Source organism: Rhinolophus sinicus, chromosome 14 (genome assembly GCF_057876585.1).
Source record: "Rhinolophus sinicus isolate RSI-liver-muscle chromosome 14, RSI-T2T, whole genome shotgun sequence".
Lineage (NCBI taxonomy): Eukaryota > Metazoa > Chordata > Mammalia > Chiroptera > Rhinolophidae > Rhinolophus > Rhinolophus sinicus.
Genome location: NC_142514.1, coordinates 88,420,516 through 88,434,553, shown reverse-complemented (window position 1 = coordinate 88,434,553; position 14,038 = coordinate 88,420,516). Strand labels below are relative to the sequence as shown.

The 14,038-nt window shown below is 44.0% G+C and overlaps 1 protein-coding gene across 1 annotated transcript in view; it reads left to right on the top strand.

Annotated features, from left to right (window-relative positions):
* Positions 1 to 11,690: 11,690 nt before the first annotated feature.
* RREB1 (ras responsive element binding protein 1) overlaps positions 11,691 to 14,038 on the top strand; it is a 167,509-nt gene continuing 165,161 nt past the window's right edge. The window contains exon 1 of the mRNA XM_019745404.3: positions 11,691 to 11,831. The gene's annotated coding sequence lies outside the window, so the exon portion shown is untranslated. The remainder of the gene's footprint in view (positions 11,832 to 14,038) is intronic.

Below are 14,038 nucleotides of genomic sequence, written 5' to 3'. Positions count from 1 at the left end.
GGAGATAGCGGCTGGGGAGACCTTCACAACAAGCTGAAAACTGATGCCCGGATAATGAGTGAGATCTCTGAAAATGAGAGTGCCATGGAATAAGAGAATATATCTTTGCAGAGTACCAACGCTGAAAAGACAAATAAAGCATTTCCAGAGGGACGGGAAGAAAATGAGGAAATCAAGAGAACAGGTTCATTCAAAAGATGGTGGTCGGCAGCAGATTATACTAAAAGTCAAATAATAAGAAGTGTCTGTCATAGGCCGCTAGAATGCAGTGACAAGGACTTAGCTGAAGACCTTCGCAGGCACCTCAGCTTCAGAGATGCTCGTCTGAGGTCTACAAAGTAAGCTTAATAGTTTTCAATACATGAGAAAGAGTTTTTTCTTTATGATTAGGTAAAGGGAGAGCTACTCTGCCACTGGTGTCACCCCAAAAAAATCCCTTTCTAAGGAGATGCCCCCTCAAATGGCCCAAAGTTTTCCCTAAGTCCAACAGAGAGCTCACTGCGATGACCCTAAGGTAGGCATATGTTAAAGGAGCCTAGTACCCAAGATGTCGATGCGCTTCAGAGCACAGCAACTTCATCCGTCGTCCTGCTAGAACACAAGAAACAAATTCTTTTTGGAAACATGGAGGAGAGGACGGAATTTCTAGTGCTATCCCAGGTACAGGCAGGACCCCATCCAAAAGGGCGCTGGGCAGCTATTTTTTTTCCCTAGACAACACAGCCCCGCTGTCTACGTTTGAAATTAGCTAATAACCCTGCACCCATGACTTAACTTCCCAAGTCTCTATTCCCTCATTAGGAAAATAAAGGTGAGAATAGAATAACAGCACAAAGGACTGAGTGAGGATTAGCTGAGATTAATTAGCACAGTGTTTGGCACACAGTAAGAGCTCAGGGAAATATCTTTGTTATAAATTATAATATTATGCTGTGAATATCATGACTATCATCAGTACTAGATCCCAGGCACCTTCAGAAATCTTTCTCTTTGCACTGTAACTATGAGTCTGTGTGTCTTTCTCAACCCTCCCCATCCCTACCTGCACCTCCACCCCCCTGCCCTGCCCATAGCACTGCTCTCAGAGACCAGGAGCTCAGCCTCACAATTCTCATCACACACCCAGTGTTTAGTGTGCCTGGCACACACAGTAAATCAATAATGCTCGTGGTATGAGTTAATAAATTCAAAGTGTATCGACCAAAATGTACTGACGAGAGCAGAGAAACACTGTTTCCAGGAACGGAAAAAGTCTTGTATGAGGAGCCAAGCAAAGACCAGAAAGTCTGAAGAGGAAAAGATCTGAAGTTGACATCCTATTCTGGGTGAGAGGCACAGAAATCCACTCTTCAATGAAGTTCAGAGAATGAGCAAAGCAGCCTGACCGCACAGCAGGAAGAAAAGATAACAGCCGTGTGGGTTTTGTTGGGTTTTGCCCTTGCCGGGGAACCCCCTTTATAGGCAGCAGAACCAAGAGAGCAGTTACACACAAACGCATATCTCTTGGTGCAAATTTCTATCACATCATTAATCAGGAGGTAGGAGTGGCAACAGTTCTGGTGACCAGTGATGACTTGGGAACACCACAAAACAAACAAACCGCCAGCAGAATCCAACAAAACCCAACAAATTACATGACATTTCAGACCCCGCAGGAGATGAAACACAGACACCCCCCCACACCCGGCTCCACTCCCCAAAGAGGAAGTGATGTATTTACCCCAGGCAAATAATGAAGTCAACACTTTGAAAGCAGAAAAGAAAATCAAGTACAAAGGGACGGCCGGAATTCCTTGAAAGAACATGGAGGATGGTGTCTGAAAAGGCTACAGTTACCAGCATCCCATGCCTTTCCTCAAAAACCTCTCGCTCTGGCTCTGTCTCCCTTCCTCTCTCTCCCCCTCTCATCTAGTCAGCCCTGTGACAGGTTGCCAGATTCTGAAATGAGCGAAGAGAAATTAAAGTCTTCTTTGTAGACACCAAAAACTTCATGCAAATGATGTAACTTGAAGTCAACATGGAAAAGAACAAAAGGAGAGGGGGAGAGGATGTCATGAGTGGAAAGATGGCCCCAAAGACTGAAGCTCTTTATTCAGGGTATACCTGGAGTTGACAATAAAGATGTAATCTTCCACGTAATGATGCTTTGCAGTCATAGGACCTCTTAATCCCAGTTATCTGAAAGAAACATAAACACTAATTAGGTGTTTCCAACGTCTCTAGGGGAATTCCATTCTCATCCTTCATTTAACTGAGAAACTGAGGTACAGGGAAATGAAGGAAATCGCCTAAAGGATGACAGTGTGAGTCAGCAGCCTGACCAGGAAGCTGGGGCTCTGACTGTGGGCTTCCTGGTCTCCTCTATGAATATTAGAGTACATTCCCTTCAGAGAGGCAGCTTTCCAGGATGCATGGCCTGGAGATGCAGGTCGTCCTGGGGAGGGGCCTGATGCCTGACATAAGGCACACACACAGGTGGGCAGACACTGAAATTCCTTCAGAGATGGGGCTTTCCCCTTCCTTCACCAGCATTACTCAGCCTGGAAAATCAACTTCCCAGATGCCCTGACTTCCTGCTCCTTCAGTGAGTCTTCCTTGCTCACGTTCTAAAGCAGTGGCTGCACAAATCAGCAGCACTCTTCGGCCCTAGAGCCCCAGAACTCAGTTGTGCCCCAGTGTGTGCCAAAAGCTTCCAACTGACCGATGTGTGTGCTGTGCATTGTAAAAGGCTGGCACGTGCTTCCGCAAACAATTTTGTCCTTCTTAACGACCACCAGAAAGTTTGGCGATCTGTCCCTCCAAAGCCAAAAAAGGAAAAGAAAGAAAAGAAAAGGCTGTGAACTGCTTATTATAAGCTTCCAAAGCTACATGGAGGTTTATCCAACTTTAGGGAAAGTACACACACACACACACACACACACACACACACACACACGCGCACACGCTAAACCCCAAGTTGCTTGAAGACTTCCCACTTTGTAATGCACTGGAGCTGGATTGTAGAGCAAAGGGCAGCAGCGATGATTCTTGAAGTTATGTCATAGATGGTGTAACATTACCTTCTGCCCGCTGGCATCTTATCAGCCATGTGTGCCTGGCCTATTTTGAGACCCATCTAGGCCTGCTACCTGGGACATGGGTAGTGTTAACAAATCAATGGATGGCTGACAAGGGTTTAACCTGCCTCATCTGGTCAAGAACAACAGCCAGAGCAAGCCGTCTCTTGGCAGCTGAATCTGTGGTTTGACATACTGCTGTTTCTTCCACATGAAATTTAGAGGCACAGCACAAACTGCAACTATGACCCAAATCAACCAAGTGGGGGGAAAAAACAGACACACCTTTTTATTTCAATTTGTTGGTTGTTCAGGCCAGAGGACAAATAGTATTAAAAGGTTGAGCTCTTTCCACGAGGCAGGGCTAAGAGCCGGAATCCCAGGCAGGCAGGCAGGCAGGCAGGCGTGTCAGGCCCCGGGCATGCAAAGGCTGTTGTCTGGTCTTATGTATAGGAGACCCTGGCTTCTCTCCTTGCCACTGGCAGGCAGCCAGTACTCAGGGCCTAACCTCATGCTATATTTTCAGCTATTTCCACAAAGCATGCAGCCTGTCAGTCTCACTGAGGGGTGTTAGCTGCTGTAAGAGGAAGGCAGTGTCTGGTCTTCCTGCTGTCCGGACGGTCCCCCCACCCCTCACCCCACAGGCCCTCCCTCCCCGGCTCGGGCCAGCTGCAGTGCTTGCTACCTGACACTTGGCACATGCTCTCAGCAGTGCTGTCTCACTGCTTCTTAGGACCCAGAAACCACTGCTTCTGGCCTTGCCGAGACACCCTCCTTCTTTCCAACTCCCAAATATAAATGGCTTCCTCCTACTTCTGTACCAAGGGAGTGGTCACGATTTATGCGGGCGTGGAAGGTATTATAAGATGTCAGCGTGTGTTACTGCCTACATTTGGTTTTGGTCTCACTAATAAGAGAGGGGAAAGAGTTTATTTCTGGCAGATGCTTTAAAGTGGGGGCGGGGTTAGAAAGGCTTCATCTCCATCCAGCTCAAAATGAGGAAGATGATGATGGCAAAATGGCTTAGGGTTCTGAAATGAGTTTAAGAGGTGAGAGTGAGCTCCATGTCAAAGCACTCGGGAGGGTAGAAGTGAGGTCATACCAAGATGTCTCTTTTTTTTAGCCACCATATGTGTCGAAGAGTGGGCTCTTTCAGCTTCCACATGTCATTACTGACTTAATAGCTATTATGTGCAATATCCTCTTAATGAACTTCTACTGGGACAAATGATAAATAAATAATCTCCTTTTCTATGGGAAAGCTAGGACCCATTTGCCCCCAAAATAATTTTTCTCTTCTTTAAGGTAGTAAGACCTAAGTAAGTCTTTCAAAATCTCCCCTTTTTTGATGACTATCTCTAGAAGTGAAATGTTAGGAAGGCGGAGTAACTAGGTGAAGTCATAACCAGCCCAGTGCCATCTATGCATAGAATGTGCAGTTGATCTTGGCAATAGGAAGCCACTTGCTAACCTACTATTCCCTGGGAAGTGAGGAAGGAAGAAGTGACTATGACGGATGGTCTAAGGGAACAGCTGTCATTATTTTGGTTCAGTTTACAGCAATTCTTGCCTTTCTATAGATGAGAATAGGCAGATGCGAAGGACATTAAACCTAAGAGCTGGAGAGGAGGCCCACAAGAATTTAAACTCCTCTCTAAGGAGGAGAGAGTAGCCTGTGCTGATTAAGGGTTTGGAGTCATAGACCAAGGTTCAAATCCTACTTCTGTCACTTGCTGGCTGAATGACCTTAGATAAATTACCTTACCTCTTTATTGTGTAAATTTCCTCATCTGTACAATGGAATAATGATAATATTCACCTTCTAGGGTTGTTGTGAAGATTGATATACGTGCCAGGTGCAGAATAAGGGTTTAGTAAGTGTCAAATAATTATTGGAAAATAAATGAAGTAAAGAGGATTTGTTAATAAACAAGACTCTCCCAACTAATCCCACCTCCAATTATGACTTGGGAGCTCAGTGTATCATCCTTCACACTGGACCAACTCACATGCCATCTGCTTGCTTGCTTGCTCTAATAATCCAAGACTAATGTCCCCTAAAAAGACAAAAAGAAAAAGAAACGATACCTTGCTGAAGGCAGAGTGTATAGAGAGCAAGTAGAGAAATTTAGAGAATACAAATTTACTCTGTGTTAAGGTCCTTCTGAAACACTCTGAACATCGTTTGCATTTCTCACAAGTATCACCTAATTTTAAATTTCCATTACTGTAATGTAAAAAGCTCCCACGGAGATCTATATCCTGGATATTTCAGGTGTGATAGTGTGCATAGATTGTGAAAACTTTCCTTGGCTTTGGACACTAAAGTGAGTGTATTAGATAAGTATAAAAAAGTGGCAAGAAGTTTTGCCTAGAACTCCCAGTTCTGACGGCCAAATGATAAAACAAATCAGATGAGTGCATTGAATTGTCCCTGGTACCATTTTATCTCTTGGGTCATATAATACATAATTAAACAAAAAAGTTATCTGTTGTTTAGAATAAGGCTAGAAAGGAAATTTGCTTTACCAAACTGATGAAGAAGAGCCTCTCACCTAGAGAGCTGGTTCTCCTCTTTTGCCCCCTTCACACAGTACAGCTGACCCTTGGACAATGCTGGGGTTAAGGATGCCAACTCCCTGCACAGTCGAAAATCCACATATAAATTTTGATTCCCCAAAAACTTAACTAACAGACGACTGCTGTTGACCAGAAGTCTCAACATATAACATAAGGTCGTTTAACATATTTTTGCATGTTATATGTATTATATTTTGTATTTTTACAATAAAGTGAGAGATATGAAAATGTTAAGAAAAGCATACAGAAAACACATTTACGGTACTGTACGCATTTATTGAAAAAAATCCATGTATAAGTGGACTCACGCAGTTCAAACCGGTGTTGTTCAAGGGTCAGTTGTAGTTGCATTTTCAGTATTCATTGTTAAAAGATACATAAGAACAAAGTGATAGTATAAATTTAGAAAAACTTTTAAATGAATTTGTAGTTTATTAATTAATGACACACATATAATTGGACAGAGTACATTTCTGTGCCAGTCATTTTATTATTCAGTCTACAGAAAGTGTTTGATGCACATAAAGCATCTCTGACCTCTTGCAGTAACTCGGTGTCCCGGAGGGGGTATTCAGCCACCAACTGGGACCCCCTGACTTAGAGGTGAAACACGATGTGAAAACAGGAAGGGATGCTCAACACATCCTTAAACTGTTTCCTGTAATTTAAGCAAGGTGAGATAAAACTGCTTTCCACTAAACATCTGAGCACATGAAGTTAGTCTCATCTTGAAATTAGTTTCATTTCTAGGTATGTGCTTGGAAATCCCACCCATGTTACAGTTTTCCAGCTCTCTACAAAACAAGAAGTATTGCCAATAAAATATTTATTGAATGATAATGATCTTGCTTATAACCTCTGTGGTGTCTATCCCTTTAATTAACCACATTCATTGTGTTGTCTTTGTGATATTTTGATAGTTTCCAGATGCAGGTATACCTTATATGAATAGAAAGGGGAAAAAAAAAAACAAAACAAAGTAAGTCAAAATAGAACCAGAACTGTAGCTACCACATGTGTTTTAAATATATTACCCATACAATTAAGAATACAGTATTATAAACCAGCTCTATAAATCTTATAATAAAAACAGTAACACACCAACTCTTCTTAGCCGCAAAGAGGCCCTTAATAACACTATCGAGGCCATGATGATGTGGCTTTGGGATTGGCTAATAGTCCGTAGGAAGAATGTTAACCCGCTGAAATAAATCCTAACACACCCCCTTCTTTGTATCTAAAGTGAAGGGGAAAATATCTTCTTGCAAGGCAGAAGCAGCTCAGCATGTGCCTCACTTCAGTATTCCTGGATATCCTTCGGATTTTTACTACCATTTAAAAGTGCTAAGAAAATTTAATTTTCAGACAGGGCTTCAGGCACTGTTCTGTACGGAGCACAGTTGAGAACTTTTGCTTTCAGCTTCAGACCTCAACAGATCAGGAGCGTGAGGAAAGGTCTGTGTTGATGTGAAGAGAGTTTGTAAATTATAAGGCGCTAGTCTATGCAAATGTCAGCAATTAAAATGACTGATTATGTTTCTCCCTCTCCTTGACTCAACTGTTAGGAAAAAATAACTTTCTGAAACTTCCAGCAAGAAGGTATTTCACCATTACAAAGAGATTTTTTTTCCTGGGGTGGGGGGAAAAAGAAGTGATAAATTTTTCTTTTATATAGACAAACGAAGTCTTATTTTGGAAATTTTTGAAGATACACAAAAGTGGAGATAATAGTATAATGAACTCTCACATACCATACCTACTACCTCCTAGCTTCACTGCATGGCATTGTATTTCATTTATAGTCTTCGTTTCCTCCCCTCCCCCACCAAAAATGCTGGATTATTTTAATACCAGACATCACATGTATTCAGTGCAAATATTTCACTATAAACATCCAAGAGAACTCCTTATTTATTTATTTATTTTAATTAAAGTTCATTGGGGTGACAATTGTTAGTAAAGTTACATAAGTTTCAGATGTACAATTCTGTAATACATCATCTACATATCGCATTGTGTGAGGACTCCTTTTTTAAAAAATAGTATAATCACAAATCCACTCAAACTAGTAACAATAACTCCTTAATATTCTCTAATATGTAGTCAGTGTTCAAATTTTCCCCAAATGTCCCTTATTTATTTTTTATCAAATATATCTTCACCTTTTAAGGATAGTGGCTGTTTTTAAGGAACTCACATAGCTGAAATGTCCTTGCAGTTCCTCTTAGAAATACTAAGTAAGTGCTTAGTCATGGGGCATTTTATCACAGATTTAACAATCACTCTAGGCCTTTATTAAGATCGGCCCACACACTGAATAACAGGAGAAACAGACTCGGCTGAGGCTATTTCTCACTATCTCTTACTGTAAGGCAGCACTTTACAATGCAAAGAGTTGGGAGTCAGGAAACCTTGATGCTAATCTTAATTCGGTCCTTACATAACTGTGTAACCTTAAGCAGATCCATTTTCTTCTCTGTCTCAATTTCTAGGCCTGAAAAATGAGTGGGTTAGCCTATGTAATCTCTAAATTTCCTCCTGACTCTTAAGATTCAACATGTGTGATGTTATGTTCAGTTGTTTCAAATATTATATCTACATGATCTTATTTGTAAAGATGAGAACGTATCTATTATAGAAGAGAGCAAGGTATCTGAAATCCTAAAATGTGTTAAATCCTGACTCTAATTCTCCTGGGTAAGTCGTTAACATTTCTAAGCCTCAATGTCATACTATATTACAATTATTTATCTTACTTATCTATCTCACCTAACAGACGTAACTTCTACAGAGGGGTATTTTCTCATATTTATCTATCATCAAAGTCTCGTGTCCTGCCTGGAACCTGGTAGGTACTTTGACACACACTTACAAGGTCGGACAATTAAGTTCTCAAACTCATCCTAGAAAAAGTGCTACATACCTCATTGCTGAATATCACTACGGTCACCTTCAAAGTAATCCCCTTGGAAAGCTATGCATTGATGCTAGTGCCTAGTTCACGCTTCAAAGAAATTTTGGAACTCTTTTTCTGGAATGGCCATCAGAGCCATATTACTACCCTTGATGTCCTGAATGTCACCAAAATGTCTTCCTTTCGATATTTCCTTTATATTTGAGTAAAGAAAGAAGTCTTTGGGGGCCAGATCAGGTGAGTAGGGAGAGTGTTCCAATGCAGTTATTTGATTGTGGCTAAAAACTCCCTCACAGACAGTGCAGTGTGAGCCAGCGCATTTTTGTGGTGCAAGAGCCATGAATTGTTAGCGAAAAGTTCAGGTCGTCTAATTTTTTCACGCAGCCTTTTCAGCACTTCCAAACAGTAATCTTGGTTAACTGTTTGTCCAGTTGGTACAAATTCATAATGAATAACCCCTCTGGTATCAAAAAAGGTTAGCAACATCGTTGCAACAAGTTTGCGAACTTAATTGTCAGACCTCATATATAAACAAATGGATGGGTATGCAAGCTGAGGGTCAGAATGATTGTTCCATCTACTTTATAAGATTATTATATGCTGAAATGAGCTCATATCTGAAAATGCATCTTTTATATTAAAAACATTAAATGTTATTATTTGTTTGAAACATTCCAAGTAGAATATTGTATTCACTCATAAAAATCTGATCTTGCCTCTAACCTTTGCTAAGGGATGAATAACATGCATTTTTTTCTTTCCTGTGCTAAATTTCATCCTATTTGGGAATTTTTATATGCTTCTTTCTCTTTGTTTCTAATTAACATTATACTTCTATGCACTCACTCTTTTTTTCTTTTCATAGCAATCTTTTAGGGGGATTTTTTGGAGTAACTGGTTGATAGCTTAATGCCAGTTTTATTTAAATAAGGCGTTTTTATTAACTTCTACAAATCAAACTAATGCAGGAGGTAGTGTAACAGCAACTGTATATATCAGATACATGAATTTTCTGATGATTTGTATGTTCACTGGAACTAGTTCCCTAAAGATGATCCAGATTCAGTTTCTATTGTAGCCAAATATGAACAGTTCTTTCTGCCTTTGGATAGTTCCCCAAATGAGCTCTCTTTTTTTGTAATGACATTAATCTAGTTTATCATTTAATGACTCCTGGTTATACTCAAGTACAATTTGAAAGGTGAACATTTCCCTTAACTGTGTTCAAATCTGGCACAAGCCCTACAGCAGCATTTCCTGAAAGGAATACCAGTCCTAAGCAATGGTGCTCACAAAAACTGGTGACTGGACAAATACATTTAGGAAAGTTTGCATATTACAACCTCTTGTCGGTGATTCACAAACACCTCAGCACACAGAAGATTCGGAAAGGCCTTGCTATAAAGCTATATATTGCATTTTTGTGTGTGTGGTATAACAAATAAATCCTTTAACTCAGCATTTCTCTAACTTCCTTATTGCATGTACCACTAAGGAAAAAAAACCACTGCCAATAGGGCTTAATGCTAAGATGCCATCAAATATGACATCAGGGATGTTAAAACTCTAAAATAAGTGCGTCTTGGAATCGATGAAATGTGGTATATGACCGCAGAGTCCCCCCAGCCCCCTTTTATTTTTCAAACATCATCCCTGGACATTGAGGATCTAGTGTTCTCCAGAACAACACTCTAGAAAACAGTGCCCTGGTCTAGAGCTATCACAATTATTTCAGAGATACAGAGTAAAGGCTTTTTTTTCCTATTAAGAAGTAAAAGAACTAATAATTTTGAATTTAAAAAAAAGAGAGAGAAGAAAAGAAATACTGGTCACCCGTTTGGGGTGTGAAATAGACCTTGTTCAGTTAGAAACTAATTTCCAGGTCCACATCAGAATTTAACTGACCAGTTGGGTTCAGTGAGCATGTAAATCTCTTTAAATTAAGATGGCATGTAATTAAATTATTCAGCCGGTTGACAGGCTTCTCCACGCAGGTAGTTTACTTTCACTTGAAGTAACTGCTTTGCCTCTGAGAGGCCTCACACCCCGAAGTGACTCAACTTCATAACATCGCCTTTCAAATCTCTAGCACTTTACAAGCAATCGGCTTGGGCGTAAAGCGTCAGTAACCCTACAGTGAGTCAGATGAAGTTTGTGAGTGTTGGGGGGAATTTGGAGGATTAGTACATCTGTTTACAGGGAAAGGGTGCTGTGGATGGCCAGGCTCTTCAGGCTCCCTATGCATGGGTACACAGCCCAGCCCAAATCTGCCCAATTACATTCTCTCCATCTTGACAATCCGACTCCTGAGGGGGTGTGGGCCTGACTTAGGGACAGCGTGCACCACCCCAGGCTGCCCCAGGTTCCCTGTCTTCCGCCGCACGCCCAAGTTTAGCCCCTCAGACGCTTCTGAAAATCTGAACTGGATGAATCCACCTTTCTGGACGCGGGATCTGGGGGTTCCCCCAAGTTCTCCGGTCTGGCGGGACCGGCCAGGGCCTCGCGCCGTGCTTCGTGCCTGGAACAAACAGCCGATGACCCCCGGAGGGCCAAATCACCTTCACACTCGCCTTTGCCCACCACCTCGCAGCCCTCTTCCCTGCCCCAGGGCTGGTCTCCCCCGCCGGCCTTCCGCCGGACTAGGGCCTGGCTCCCCAGGCGGCGCCCACCTTCCCTGGCCCGGAGGGGGATACGGGGCGGCAGGAAAAACTTGGGCGAGCTCGGCCGCGCTTCCCAGGACGCTGCATCCGCCGCCGAGATGCTGGCAGCCTGGCGACGGCCTCGCGCGGCCCTCTCCTTATTTATCCACCCCGCACAGTTTCCATGGCTCCGCCGCCATCCTCCGCCCCCTTCCTCGCTCCCAGCCCCTCCGGGTGGGGGCCGCGGGGGGCGTGCGCGGCTCCGGGACCGCGCGTCGTTTCTAAGCTTGGGGCGCACCCCGTCTTCCCCCTGGGCAGCTGTGCCACTCCTGCAGCCCCAGCCCAGCCCTCTCCTACTCGCCAGTACCCCGGTCTGTCCCCTGCGGGGCCCGGCGCCGGGGCCCCTAGGCGCAGCAGCGCAGCCCCCGGCCCGGCGGCGCGGGGGAGGGGCGCGGCGCAGTCAAAGTTGCTGAGTTGCTCTGCACGCTCAGAAGTTGCAGCTGAGACGGCAGCTTCCCGCCCCCTTCCTGGACTCGGCGGCTCGGAACACACACCCACCCGTCACCACCCGCTACCTGCCCTCACCCCTGCGGCCCCCGCCTGACTCGGCAGGCTCCCTCCCGGCGTCCGCGAGGAGCCCAGGTTTCCAGCGGAGGCGGGCTGAGGGCGGGAGCACCCCACCTCCCCGCTCTGCCGGGTGGGGGCGGGTATTGAGGGGGTGGAGGATCCCTTCCACCCAGTTGCCGCGCGGCTGTGGCGCTTTTGCACTTTGCAAAGCTGAACGTCTGGGCAGGTTTCGCCCGCCGGCCTCCGCGCCCTCCGGGAGGAAAGCGGGGTGTGCAGAACGGGACGGGAACCCGGCGGAGTTCCTATCCCCTCCGGCAGGGGGCTTAGCCAGGGGCGGCGGGAGGGGCTCCGCCGGGGGCTGAGGTCGCCAACAGGTGCTCGCGAGCCCATGTGACTAGGGAGGGGCCGCGCAGGGGAAGCGGGGATGGTGGCGGGGGCCGGCTGTCTCTGGGTACCCGGCAGAGCCCGACGGTGGGAGCACCCGCCGGCGGCAGCCTGGGGATTACTGGCGGGTGGCAGTTTCTAGCGCCGGAGCCCTCGCGGCCTGCCCAGGAGGAGAAGGAAGAGGAGGGGGAGGGAGGGGATGCGAAAGTGGGTCAGGAATGTAACTGGACGCTACGCACCCCCCACGCACCCCCTCCACCCCGGTTGCGGGCAGACGCGGCCAGAGCCAGCCTTGGAAAGCGAGTCTCTGCTGTTGTGGTTCCCCGGCTTTATCGGTGGACGGTTACCAGGGAATCCCGAGGGATGTTTCTCTGTGACCCTTTGGGAAGAAAAACTTAGTTGCCTCAGTAACCGAGTTTGGCTTGGATGCAATGATACAGTAAATGTTCTAGGTGAGCCTGGCCGAGAGGAGGCTGCAGTTGCACTAGGGAGTGGATTAACTTCTTTACTGAACCAAACGTGAAAGGAAGGCCGGCGAGGAGGTAGTTTTTTGCCCTGTTTCGTGTTCGTTTTTTACTGGTCCAGAGAACATAAACGTTTTTGCGTTAGAGTTCGAGTCTCCCAAATGCAGGCCCAGGCTGCCATAAATTTATCAGAGTTCTTAACAAATGCTAACTTGATTGATACAAAGATTTGAAGTTGGTATCCTAAGAGTTAGAAGGAGCAGGGGACAGTGACAGTTTTGTAATTTGGAAACTGCCTGAGAAACAAACATGAAAAGGCCTCTATTAAAAGAAGAAGAGGGAAAAAAAAACACCAAAAACCCCAATCCTCCTCAAAGCAGAAGAAGTGAGAGCAGGCCAGTCAGTTCCCCCCTGAGCACAGTGGCACTTCACACCCAAACTTGGGATTAAAAGAGGGAGGGATCCAGATTTAAAAGTGATGGGCTTTGGGTTTGAATGCTGGTGACACAAGCAGAGTCAAGGAAAAAATAATAAAAGATGAGACTGCAGAGAGAAAGCTTAATTGTGTTGAGTTTGCAGCCCAAACTCTTCTTGAGCACCTTTCCTGAATTTTGTCCCATTGTTCCTCCTGTTGGTTTTGTCCAGTGGACTTTAGTCACAGAGTGCAGGACCAGGCTGTGGATGCAAGGCCCAAAGAAGCATGAAGCCTAAAATAGAAACTTGTGTAGCTGCTGGAGTTTCATTCAGAAGCAAAAAGGGTGTGTTACCCTCTAAAAAGTGTGAGATCTTAAGAATTATCTGAAAAGCTGACTTTGGAATTAATGTAAATTTCTTATTTCCAAGGCAACCCTAAATAAAGAAATCTAAACTGAGATGTATTTTGCATTAAAGAGTATATTTTCATAGAAAGCAAAAACTAGTAAGTTGAATCTTTATAAATTGAATCATGTTCTAAATATGTAAAAGATTATTTTGTTGTGAAAACTTATGGAGATCTAACCATCCTCAGTTTGCTTTTATTTTTTAAACTTCACTGAGTTGTCTCTTTAGTAGAATGAGAATAATAATCGTAATAATAGTTGGTCTCCTTTGGGGTGATAGACTGGACTTTTTACATTACTTTCTAGATACAGGATCTTCAGTTCAACCGGCAAAAGCCTTTATTTTCACTTATGGTGTTTGCCTAAACTGTGGAAAAACTATAGTTGAAAGCTGACAAATTCCATACATTGAATAGTCTTGCATTCTGAATGAAAATGGCAGGGTTATACAAAAGTTTTCTGGAAGTTTGAAAAAAAGGAACACGTTCATGATCTTAGATTTTGTCACTCTGTTAAGGAACGTGATTTCCTTCTTTGTGAGATAATTAGGCTTTAAAATCTTGGTTCAAACCAGAAGTGTTGCTATAGAAATGAATTGAAAATTTAAGTTAAA